This window comes from Malurus melanocephalus, unplaced genomic scaffold (genome assembly GCF_030028575.1).
Source record: "Malurus melanocephalus ecotype Western Australia unplaced genomic scaffold, MMel_1.1 scaffold_857, whole genome shotgun sequence".
In the NCBI taxonomy this organism is placed as follows: domain Eukaryota; kingdom Metazoa; phylum Chordata; class Aves; order Passeriformes; family Maluridae; genus Malurus; species Malurus melanocephalus.
The window spans coordinates 89,658-102,968 of NW_026624089.1; positions in this window are offsets into that span (position 1 = coordinate 89,658).

Below are 13,311 nucleotides of genomic sequence, written 5' to 3' on the forward strand. Positions count from 1 at the left end.
CTAAAAAAACTCGGAATTTTCCCAAGTCAGCTCCAGATTTTGAGGGGTGTGTGTTAGTTGTCAGGGAGGGCTGTGAATGTGTGTGTACAAACATCATCAAACACCCCTGCAGCTCGTTACAGCTCCATAAACATTCTTGCTTTCCCCCCAAATAAATCTGCATGCTGCAATGCTACTGGGCTCTGTGATTAGGGACAATTTAATTGAAGACTTAAGGCTTTCAAAAAACAATCCTTTGCCTTGGCAGCCTGACTCACACCCTGCTAGAGAGCTGCTGCTAGGCTGGAAAGGAATTTATAGTGGGGCAAGCAGCCTGTGTGTGCTTGTATTTACAGATAGGAAAACCAATTGGTCTTAATTCCAAAACTGATATTAGGTGGGGAAAAAAATAATAAATAAATGGGCACAAATGAGGTTTCTGCACCCCTTTCCCTTGGGCTTGGGAATCTCCAAACTCTTGTGGTGCCACTTTTTCTTTATTGTGGCTGAGACATTCTGGGTTTGTTTGTATCATGGAGAAGCAGCAATTGTGCCCAAAGGGTCCTGGATGGTGCAGCTGCCAAAGAAAACAGAATTAATTATAAAAGTTTAGTGTGCCTGCAGCTCCGAGATAAATCTGTGTCACGAGTCCTCCTGAGATTTAGGACAGTTTGAGGTGACCTGTGTTTGTTTAGGGCTGATGTTGGGATACGGATCAAATATTGACTCTGCTGCTCCATAAATGCTCTGCCCTTTTGTGAGGCTCTGCTTGCAACTTCTTCAGCCTCAGGAGTGTCTCTGGATGACAAAAGTATGAATTTCAATTCCAGCCCTGCTCCCTGGGCAGTGCCAGCCTGAATACCCACAGCCTGTTTGCAGGAACCTGGCAGCCAGCAAGCCCAGGAAATGCCCTCATTCCCCATTTCTCTGCTCGATATTGGCTCCTAAAATCCGTGTCCAAAGATAATTGCAAAGAAAAAATGTCCCAACCAGAGCTGGCGGCAGCACTGCTGCTAAGAATGTCTGACACGAGAGGTGTGGTTCAATCCTGTCCCTTTGGCCAAGAATTCTTCAAAAGGCCTCGTCAATGCTTGGGAAGTTTAATTGGGAGCTGCATTCTGCTATTTTTAGTTATGCTGAAAATTTCCCAGCCTGCTCCCAATTCTGTCCAGGCTGAGAGTGTCACACCCACCTGCTCTTAGAAAAAAAAAAGGGAGTAATGGGCCCAAAAATACCAGGAACTTTAAAAATAAATTGTAAATCCATAAAACAAAGCCTTCCCATTAAGTGTGAAGGCAAATCTTGCAGTTCTAGGTGTTCAGATTTATGTAAAAAATTAATATTAAATTAAATYAAATTAAAAAATCATTTCTCCAGAATGTTACAGAAGCCCAGACTGGTTTGRGTTGGAGAGGACCTGAAAGCTCATCCTAGGGACACCTTCCACTGTCCCAGGATGATCCAAGCCCTGTCTAACCCAGCCTTGGACACTTCCAGCTCTGATTTCTCCTTTCAATGCATTCTAAAAAAATGGACTTTTTCTGACAGCCATGRTTTACACTGAGCAGAAATGAAAAGCAGGAATTGGATTTCCTGTACTGATCACTGACAGTAAGTCCTCTAATRCCATTAGGACTCCTTAAAATAATAGAGTTAAACCCTCTCCCAGCTGAAAACAAAGCTCYTGAGGCAGATAATTACACCTAAAGGCCAGATGTGGTTGTTTTGCAGCACCTTTCTGTGGCTTCCCTGCATGCAGGAGAAAAACTTGGGGATTTTTTTTGTTTTTATCGCCGTTTCAGGACAAATAAGTGGGATGGGAAAGACGAGACTCGTCCAGGTCTTTGTTTGCTTTGGAAGGACACCCTGCACGAGAACTCGGTGTGCCCCAGGCTGCCTGGGTGCCTACAGCACAAATCCCGATGTATATATTGAATATATCCCACCTGGAAAGGGAAACTGCTGGGGAAGGGGAAATGCCCCAGGGGTGGGTGCAGGGGTGCAGAAATCGGGGTCAAGGCCACTGCTCCCCCACTGTTGGTGGGGGAAAAGTGATATTGATCTGGGGATGTGAGGGCACTGATAAGAGAAMTGGGAGCAATTTGCATGAAAAACTGGGCAGGGCTGGGGGAGCAGAGATAGAGAGGAATGAAGCTTTATTTTTATATACAAATACTATTTTTTAAAAAATTTAAAATAAAAAACTTAAAAATCAATATTAAAACGTTTTATTTTAAAATTTTAATTTTAATTTCTAAATTAAGCTTTTTTTTTAAATTCAAAAAATAAAAGTAAAATTAAAAAAAGTAAAATTTTAATTTCTAATTTAAAATAACATTTTAAAATTTTTTTTTTTTTTTAAACAAGTGGGTGCTGAGAATTCCTGGGAAAGGAAGGTCTCAAACTGGGAATGGGGGTCAGCTCCTCCAGCTTGTGGGTACAGGAGGAATTCTCCACCTACACAGCTGGCAGAGGTGCCAAAGTGGGTGACAGTGCCCCACTGCCCCCTGAATGCAAACAGCTCTTGCTGGGGACTTCCACCCTCTGCTCCAGCAGCCCCAAAGTGCTCAGAACCCAAAATAGGGCTGGCTAAGGGCTGCAACTCTCCAAATCCAAAATAGGGTTGGCCAAGGGCTGGAGCTCTCCAAATATTTCCCTAAGCCTCGTTCTTTCCCTCTCCCCGTTCCCCAGTGGGGGGGTGGGCAGTCTGCTGGGGTTGGGGTGGCTTATTTTTGGGGTTTTGGGGTTTTGGGGTTTTGGGGTTTTAGGGTTTTGGGATTTTGGATCTGACCCCGGCTCAGAGGCCGGAGGGCTCATCCCCCCTTCAGGAGGCTACAAAAAGCAGTTCAGCCTCGAGTCATGGCTTGGCCCCACTGCCTGGGCTAAACGTGGACTTCCCTGAGGGTTTGGGTTTGGATCCAGGCAGCAAAATCCCGCTGCTGGAGCTCAGGGTTGCCAAGCCATCCTAAATTCAGGTGGGTGGCGGGGCTGCTTCTCCCCTCATGAGGCCAGATCCAAACAAAAAAGGGTCTGTGATGCAAGGCAGCAGTGTTTAGTTTGGGATGTGTGACTCCTAACCACGAGCAGAGTCAATATTTAATAGAAAAGATTGGAAAAATAGTAAAAATAGTAGTTTAAGCAGGCCTGTGTCACTTCAGCATAGGTGTGAGGGGTATTTTTTGTCCTTTCAAGTATTTATTTTGTTTTTATTTTATTTTTAAKATATCTTGGACCCTGGCAGCTTTTGGGGAGTTTGCTGCTCGGAAGGAGCTCTGCCAGCACCCTCCTCTGAGCTGCCCTGCAGGGMGAGGGATGGGAAATCCACTCCTTTTGCAGTTTTCAAACAAATTTTCTGAATATTTTCAAACAAACCCTTTTCAGCTGTGGTGAGACTTAAACCTTCAAATGTTTCCAAGCCTGGTGAAAATGGTGTTTCTTTAAGTAAAAAACTCACCACCACTCCAGAGCAGAATCCCAGAATGGTTTAGGTGGGAAGAGACCTTAAATCCCATCCCATCCCACCCCATCCATGGCAGGGACACCTCCCACTGTCCCAGGCTGCTCCCAGCCCCAATGTCCAGCCTGGCCTTGGGCACTGCCAGGGATCCAGGGGCAGCCACAGCTTCTCTGGGCACCCTGTGCCAGGGCCTGCCCACCCTCCCAGGGAACAATTCCTGCCCAATATCCCAATTTTTTGGATAAGCTCTGCTGTGGGTGATGTTGGAGGCACCCTTCATCCTTGCTCCTCCCAGCACATCAGATTCCTGCTGTGGAGGGGACGGTTTTGTTGAGGAAAACCTCAAATATATAAAAATGCCATCCACCCTCCAAGATTTCCTGGCTCCCCTTGCTGTGAGCAGTGACCCCATCCTGGGCTCAACTTTCCCTGAAGTTCTGTGAGACAACACCCAGCCCAGGACATTTCCAGATACTTTAATTCCTGACTTGTATGTTTGGGAGGAGAGAAACCCCTCAGATGCCATGCAGTACATGTGTAAAGTCTGAATTGTAAATAAACGTTCTCCCTGGACCTCAGATGYCTTTGGCTGTTTCCCTGCAAGTGAGGTTTCAGTGGGAATGTGTTCAGCTGGACTAGAGAGCAAAGYCTGGGATTCAGGAGTGGGATGGGGMTCCCTGAGCTGGGCTGGTCCCTCCTGATGTTGGTGTCCATCAGAACTGGGAGGTGAGAGCATCCAGAGGGACCTCTGGAGGGGACAGGAGCCACCTAGCATGGAGCAAACTCAAGATTTTGTCCCATTCAGGGCCAGTTCTGTTATGAGAAGGTCACAGATGGATCAGAGCTGTCTCTCCAGCCTTGGCAGAAAATTTCTGCTGCCTTTGGGCCTTTGGACAGGGATTCCCAAGGAGGAGGATTGGTACCTGTGGATTGCCCAAAAAAACTCCTTAAAAAGATTGGATGTGGATGCTGCTCCCCAGGCTCCAAACTGAGATGTGACAGAACTTCTCGTGCTATAGGAAAACCAAAATGTRTGTTTAAATTGGCAGGAATCCAATCAGAACAGGAAAAATGCCTCCCACAGACCTGAAGGCAGGCTGGACTCTGCTCTGTGCGTTCTGGGAATGGCTTTTCCCAGGTCCTGGCTGTGGTGATGTTCTATCAGAGAGCCAAGGAGAGGTTTGTCCCCAGCCTGGAGTGGTGACACTGGGCTGGCCGTGGAACCCCGGGCTCTGGGACAGCTCTGCCTGTGGGGACCAGCTTGGGAAGGCAGCAAAACCAGGCTCTGGAAATCACACAYCTTGCTGTGTCCTTCTTCATCAACACAGCTTCACCTGGGTGGCAAACACAGACTCTGAAGAGCAATTCTCCTTCTCATTCCCTTCCCAAAGTGATGGGAATCATCCCTTAGCTGATGGATGAGGAGGTGCCCGGGAGCAGAGCGTGCTTATCTGGCTGTTCCCAGGCTCCAGGGCAGGGAGCAGGTGATGCAGAAAATGCTCAAACGCAGRACAAAGCAGCCAGAGCAGAAATATGAATTCAGATGTTTCAGAAAGGCAGCTGGGTTTGTTGGTTTTGCTCACTGGGTTATGCAGAGGCTCCCTGGGTGTCAGGGATCTCTGATGGAGCTGGTGCTTTCAGCTGTGACAAGGCATAAAAAAGGTGATAAATACAGCTTGGACCTCAGGTAAAAAATAATAAATCCCTCCCAAAAGACTGCTGAAACCAGTTTGCAGCAATTTTACACTCTATATGCAAGAGGTTTCAGTAACAGTTCAGTAGCATCAAGAATTCATTATTTTTCACTGTAAAACTTTCCTAGATTAAAAAAACCTAAAAACCCCCAAGCAATTCCCCAACTGTGTGTATCCCTGATGGATTTGTACCTCCTGAGATGAYTTTTATTCTTTTTCACCTCCTCCACCTGAAATACTTCCCACCTGAAATACTTTTACTGCCACTGTCAGGGCTGACTGAACTTTTAAGCTGTACCTTTCATGGTRCCTTTGCAAATCCGTGGGGTTTTCATTGTTTGCCCCCCGTCCCCGAGACAATATGAACATGTGGTGAGAAGAACAGGGTGTCATTCCTTTGTAAAAAAAAATGATTTAATTGTGAAAATTCTCTTTGTGAGGAACTTAAACCTGAGCACCTGTTGGGAGAGTCTGCAGGAGCCGAGCATCGTCTTGGATTGGTTTCTCTGCTCAGAAGCTCCCAAAAGCAAAAGTCACAGAAGCTGAACATTGCTCAGGATTTTAAACTCAAAATGTATTTAGAAAGCAGAGAGTCCTCGAGGGAATGGTGGTAAAAATAGCTGCCAAACAAGGCGAGATCGAAGAGGAAAAGAACATTGATATTCAGGATATTCATTTCTCACGGAGCCTGGCACTAACGGCTCTGCTGGGAAATTACAGGATTATTGTTAAAACGCTGTGCAAATCCAAATAAAGRCTGGGAAGAAGCTACAGGATGTTCTGGGAAGATGCTGGGAGAAAGTGAAATAAACAGTTCAGCTCCAACACCTAAATATTGATATAAAGATGTAAAAGTGGAGGAGGCTTCACAGAGCAGCCTGTGAYGGGGATGGCCCAGGGCACCGGGCAGGCTTGGAAAGTCAAACATTCCCAGTGAAGGAGCTGGAGCTCCATGTGGTGTCCCAGAAAAGCAGGATGTGAGCCAGAGAAGAAAGGAATAGCAACAAAAACAAGAGAGTTAATGCCTGGTCTGGCCAGGAGCTGAGCTGCAGGAGGAATTGGGGTTAAAAATAGCCCCATTTTTAGAGGGGGGAAAGGGGCTGGGAAAGCAGCCCTGAGCGCTGGGGATCCCCATGCTGGGGCTGGCCCTGCTGCTCCAGGCTGTCCTGGGGACCCTTTCCCAGTGGGATTGCTGGAGATGCTGAGGCACAGTGGCTGCATGTGCTGCTGCTCCAGGGAAGCAGGAAAGCTGCTCCCGAYGGGCTTTTAGGGTCAGAACAGCGCRGGGYGAGAGCCACTTGTGGGAAATTGTCCCCAGAGTTCAGGGCTGYGCCTGGAGGTCGCCGCTTTCCCCGCGGTCACTCGGGGCTGACGTTTCCACCCAGATCCCACAGAGCTCTCCTGGCTGRGGCCCAGCTCATGCTGCAGTTTCTCTTGCTCAGCATTCCCTTCACAGCAGAGAGGAATGGGCTCCTTCTCCACAGGCCTTTCCCGCTGCTTTGTCACCCTCCTGATTTCCCAGAGCTGCTTTTGACATCTCATGAGTTTCCTGCTGCTGGTTGTGGTGTCACCTCCAGGCTCTGTGCCCAAAGGCAGTGGGCTGAGGAAGGAAAAGCTGGGCTGCACCCCAAAACCAGTTCCCCAGATACTCCCAGCCACAGCCAGGCTGCCTTTGGAGCAGATCCACTGGGAATCTGGAGGATGCTGAGGAGGAGCAGCCTTTGGTGGCATCACCATCCCAAGATCACCATGAGTTGTCAGCAGTTTTGGCTCCGGACACGGCTGTGAGGAGCAGGGAGCTGTTTGGGTCGGTCACAGGGGAGGTGCTGAGCATTTCCAAGCAGCATTTCTGTCTGGGAATGGATTTGGGGCTGGCCCAGCTGTTCTGTCACCCCTGACACCACTGCCAACAGGGGCACGAGGGGTGCCAGGGCTTTGTTCCACGGCTGCACAGGGGAAAGATGTTCAGGATGAGTTTTCCTAAAAGGTGGAACCATTTTCATCCTTGGTTTACAGCTGCTTAAAAACTATAATATAGATTTTTTAAAAAATTGTAATAACATATACAGTAGAACTGCATATTTAAAAAAAATATGAGCTCAGAAAAGTTATTGCTTAAATTTGTGATAAAATCAAGTGATGGGAGATGATAAAAAAGGAAGGTATTGTGACAACCATCGAAAAGTCTGGCAGAAAGTGACTTTGTGAAAAACACAGTTATGACAAAACTCTTAAYTTTTGTTCACGTTCACCATTTTTCACAAATCGCCCCATGCTGAGTGGGAGGGAGGATACAGCCTTATGATCCACAAATGCAGAGAGGGAAATTCTTCTGGGATAGCAGAGAGGGGGGAAAAAAACCCAGCAGGAATTCAGACGTAGATGTTGAGAGCTCTAAATTTGGATTCCGGATTCTTGCAGTCCCAACAGGTCCCACTTGTGCAGTTTATTTTTTCCCCCTCTTTATTAAAAAGGAAACTCTCTGCAGTCCGTGGTTGGGGTGTCCCRTTGTGGAAGTGCCTCCAAAGGGGAGAGTTAATAATATTGATCTAAAATGTGCCAGAGCCCACGTGGAGTCTGGGGGATTGGGCTGGATAAAGCCAGAATGAAATCCCTGCTATCCTGGGAATCGCTGGAGGGTTTTTTTTCCCTTCCCACCAGTCTCTGATGCTGTGGAGCAGTTGTGGGGAGAGCAGGGGTGTGATGATACCCTTGTAGCTAAAGGAATATTTTTAGCTTCYTCATTTTCCTTAAGGAAAATGACATTCTGCTCGCAACATTCTGAGGGTCATTTTAATTTAAATTAATGGGGCAAGGAGCTGAGGCTGTGGGACCATCTCCAGAGCAGTGGCATGAGCAGCAGTGAGGAAAAAGGCCACAAAGAAAGAGAAGAATACAAGGAAGTATTTCCAGCTTCTTGCAGTGAGAAAAACATTTAATGTGGGATATCAAAGTATTTTATATAATCCAAAAATCATTTGGGTTGGAAGGAAGTTTAAAACTCATCCCATGCCATGGCAGGGACACCTCCCACTGTCCCAGGCTGCTCCCAGCCCCAATGTCCAGCCTGGCCTTGGGCACTGCCAGGGATCCAGGGGCAGCCACAGCTTCTCTGGGCACCCTGTGCCAGGGCCTGCCCACCCTCCCAGGGAACAATTCCCAATTCCCAATATCCCATCTGGCCCTGCCCTCTGGCAGTGTGACCCCATTCCCTGTGTCCTGTCCCTCCATCCCTTGTCCCCAGTCCCTCTCCTGCTCTCCTGGAGCCCCTTTAGGCCCTGGCAGGGGCTCTGAGCTCTCCCTGGATCCTTCTCCTCTCCAGGTGAGCACCCCMAGCTCTCCCAGCCTGGCTCTGTGAACTCATGAAATTTCACAAACCAAAAATCCTAGATTTTGGTGATTGGAATGATTTCCTCTGCATTCCTCGTGCAATGTCCTTGTGCTGGGAGTTCTGATGGATTACAATTAACAGCAGAGAGCSGGGGATTCAACCCAGTTTCCTGCCYGTGGCAGTGGAGTTAGAACTGGGTGATCTTTAAGGTCTCCCTTCCCACTCAAACCATTCTRGGATTYAATGAAATGCCTGAGCAGCATCACCAGGAGCTTTCTGTGAGGAGGGATGGGTTTCTCACACACTTCAGCAGCTGCAGGGTGTGCAGGAYACAGACACACAGCACAGCCATCCCCACACTGCTCGTGCCCCAAGCCAACTCCAAGGAACTTTGTGAAGGTGTCAGGCTGCAAGAAATCCTGGGACCAGCTCAGAAGGAGCTCAGCACACCGGCTGCTCCATGGCATCATCTCCAAAGGGACTGAGAAYGCTGATTTTTTAATATAAATATCTTTGTTCTCATTTAGGGAGTTACTGCACTGTGAGAAGGCTCATATCTGTTAGCAAATGAGACACTGAGGAGGTGACACAGTTTATTAAATTACCCAGTGAAATAGGGACTAAAATGATCACTGAAGAAGGGAACAGCACAAAATTAATCCTTCCTTTTCGCAGTCTTAAAATGCCCTCCCATGAAATCTGTGTCCATAAAGCAACCCTTAGGAAGCTTCCAGGAAACTTTAGCTAATATTAAGAGATGGGGGTGGGGGTGAAATAGGTTCAGACTTTTGCCACTATTGAAGCAAGCCACAAATCCTGAATATTTTGTTTTTTTACCATGGTGGGGATTACTGCYTTCATCCAGCTCCTCCAAATCACACAAGGCTGTGACCTCGACTCCACTTTGCTGCTGCTGCTGCAGAGGCTCTTGGCTTGCAAAAACGAGTTTTAAAAAGAGAGAACGGTGGGGGTTGCAGAGCTGGAGTAAAAGGCAGAGTATTGATTTTATAAAAATCCAGCATCACCTTTGATACTCTGTTAAAGTTACACCAAGGGAGAGCTGGCACGGTTTCCAGYGGGATAATTACAGCCCAGCCTGAGTAATGTCTGCGTGCTTGGGGTGAGCTGAGCGAGCTGCCTTTATTAGCCGGGGCCGGGATGAGAGATGAAGGCGCTGAGCCTTCCTGGGTTCAATAGCTGGCATATTTTACATATCTGCCGGCTGTAAACTGTTTTCTGCAGTGCCTCGTAACGGAGAAGCCGCGGGGAGCCGGGAGAACGAGCTCTGGGGTTATTTCCAGCAGCACGGCGTGTTTTGCCTGCTCCGAACGTGCGGAGTCGTGGCTGTGGATGTTCGCCCACATCCATGTTGGGAGTTGTGGGGAGGGAGGGCTCAATCCTTCCAGACATTCCGGGAGCCCTTCCTCACGGGCCTTTCCTTGGATGAACTCACGGCGGTCTCTCTCGGCCGGCCGAAAAGCAGAACGTGCACTGATAAAAGGCATCAGTGACCGAGGGTGGGAAAAGCGCTTCCCCAGCACTTGCAGGAGCTGCATGGGCTACAGCCATGGCATCCGCACCAAAAACTCCGGCTGGCCCGAAATCAACAGCGCAGTGCTAGTCCCGGGGACGGTCGGGGTGGGTTTATCCCGGGAAAACGGGACCGTGCAGAGCTCAGCGTGGGAGAGATGCTGGGGCGGGGMGGAGACGCTGCTCGGATCAGCTCCAGCAACTCCCTCCCTCTGTGCCTCTTGATCCACGGGCAGCGGGACACGTGAACAAATCCCCCTGCCCTGGTCTCACCCTGCAGCTCGGGCTCCGTGCCCTGAGGAGCAGCCGAGTTTCCCTGGGCAGTTTYCCCTCTTGGCCGGGCTCTCCGGGCATCCTGATGGGCAGAGAGAGGAGTGGGATGTGGCTGTTCCTGTGCCTCGGGGACGCCCAGGGTCCCTGTCCCTCTGCTTCCAGCCGCTCCTCCCGCTGTCCCCGGGCTTCCAGCCGCTCCTCCTGCTGGCCTGGGCACCCCTCGGGCGCTGCCCGTGTGCCCGCAGTGCCAGCCCGGGGGGACAGCGGGACCCGTGCCGGGACAGGGACGGGGACGCGGTGGGGCTGCGGGAGCCTCATGCTCTGTTCCCTGCCGCTCCCGGCTCGCTCAGTCTCCTTGGAGAGGCTTCTCAGTGTCGTGCTGGCGTTTTGTTGCCGGCTGTTTTATCGCTGCGCCTTTTGAAATATTCTTATCTTCCGATGGAGCCGCAGCTGCTCCGGGCWGAGCCCAGAGCCTGCGCCGGCAGCGTTCCGGGAAGCGCCGATGGACGCGGAGGGAAGCTTTGGATTGGGGTGGGGACGGAGGGGAGGCTCGGATCCCAAAGACTTCCAAAGCCTCCYGCTCTGGGATTTTGGCCTCCCAGGAGCCGACCTTGAAGCTGCAGCAGTTGGTTGTGGAAAGGTGGCGCTCCCTGGTCATTCAGAGTCGGTGTCACCGGGTGTTCTTAGTGCCATCTACTATTACAGATAAAAAYATATTGATGTAGCCGTGAATCGAGAGCCCAGGTAAATACTGAGTGTGTTTAATTGAGCAGGTTCTCCCTTCCAAGCCAGCTGGGATGTCAATAATRCCCACATTCTGGACTGCTCCCACACTCCAACCCCAGAGTGCCTGGGTGGGGAGGGAGCCTGGACCTGTTCCTGCTCTTCCCTGCTCCAGAGATCAGGTTTGCTTTGAGTAAAAGCTGTTTTCAAAGGACAGTCCATAGCTCCAGTTGGGGTCCAGCAGCAAAGTGGTGAAGGCTGGAGAGACTGTCAGGGTGTGAGGCTGAGGGCAAGGGCACAGCTGCTGGTGTAATTCACAGAAAATACATAATTATGCTGAACTCACGACATCCTTGGGGTTTTCTCTCTGTGCTGCTGGACTGTGAAACAACTCAAACCAAAAGTGGAGTTCCYGGAACTGTTYGGCYGGTTTWAAAAAACYTCTTTGGGGAAAGCTGCATCYGTCTTTKGATGCATGTGGGGTTGTTGCAAGGMAGAAACTGTAAAAACTGCRTTTTGRAGCAGTCAGGTGGCTGCTGCGTGGTGGAGATCCTTCTGTTTTCCATGTTCAGGAAGGACAGAGGTTGGGGAATGGCAGCAGCATGAGTGTCCCCGGGAATTTGAAACTGTCTCGGGTTTTGAGAAAAGAGGATCCTCCTTTCTTGGATGCGTATCCTGACAGAAAGGCCACAAGCTCTTATATTTAAATACACAAAAGGGTCTCCCATCCATAATCAAATTTATAATTTAATTTATAGAAAATAARAAATTTCATTGATAAGAGAACCTGAAACTGCCTCAGGTGACTATGTTTTGAGGAAAGGGTTCGTCTACAATTTAAAAAGTTTGGATGAAAGCGATGGTTGTGCATCTGAAATTGTTAAGTAAGTAGTACAAACTCATCCTGTTTCATTCTCAGGGGAGTATTTTGATCCCCAGATGAATTTATTCTTCACCCTAATTTTGGTTTTACACAGATTAATGTTCTCCTGGGAAAAAAACGTAAGGTCTGTAAAACAAGTGATGAAAACCAGTCAACCCACTGCCCTACACACACAAAGGAGCAAGAAAACCCTRAGAACCAGCCCAGTGAAAATAAAAMCCCCAGAATGAAGATTTGAASCATTTYGGAAGTAATTAAAACACACCAGGAAATGATCGTTCTGCCTTTAAAATGAACAATTACCTCAAGCTGCTCCATTCTGTGGAGCAAAGGGCTCTCAAATCCATAATTTCATYCACAAACAGAAAATAAGGAACTGTACTGATATGAGACTTTTTCTTCCTTCCCTACAAAAGAGGTTAAAAAATCCCCTACTTCCACCATCTTTATTWGCCTTAAAAAAGGAGATCAGGAAGTTGTCACTCTGCCATGAACTCTCCAATGTGGAGGAAATAGTTACAACTCCAACTATCCACTCCTGGATAACTCCAATTATCCACCTGGTTGTCTTGAACCATCAATATTTATTTAAGTTTATTAAAACCTTACTAAATTCATTAAAATCTCGATTGGGAAGCATGCCAGGATGAGAGACTGTGCTTGAGACCCCCACGGGATGTGCCCACCTTCATCCTCCTCAGAGCCAGGCAGTGGAATCTGTTTTATTCCCAGCTAAGTGAGAGTAATCCTCGTTTTTCTTCTCCTGGGGCTGAGGGGAGGCACCAGAAGGCCCAGTGAGGATCCAGGATGGCTCCTGCGTTTGCTGGCTCTACCTGAGGCCACACCTGCCCCATCCAGCTCTTTTCCACCCTGGGCCTTTYTCCTTCCGTCCAGCTGCTGTACCAGATGTTCATTCTCACTGCTGATGCTTTTCTCCTACTCAGCTGAGGCACTTTGACAAGAGGAATCCAGGAATGTCCTTCCAGGTCCAGTCCCTGCCCTTGTGACAGGTTCCATGGTGCCAGATAAGAGGGGACAGGCAGAGCCAGCTGTGCTTGATCCCCAGGGGAATCAATTCCACAGGGTCTTTTCCTTCCTTCATAACTTTATCCCTCCTTTGGCTGAAGGGAAAAATTATTCCTGTTTTGGGCTGGAATTTTCCCTGTCTTGTGGATGATTTTGGTCCTGGTCTTTTCCAGTTGTGACTGTCAGGGGTTGGTCACCACCATTCCAGCGTGACCCGAGGCTGACTAAGGCTCTGGGAGTTGGGGGGAGCAGTGTCAGTACCACCTAAGGGCTCACCCTGTTCCCCCACACACTTCCCAACCAGTTGTTTGGAGCCAGCCAACCACTCCTACAGTTTTTCTCCCGATGGACCAGGCACAGMGCAGCACCACTAGGATGGGAATCGTTTATTTGGGATCTGCGATGAATCACAGAC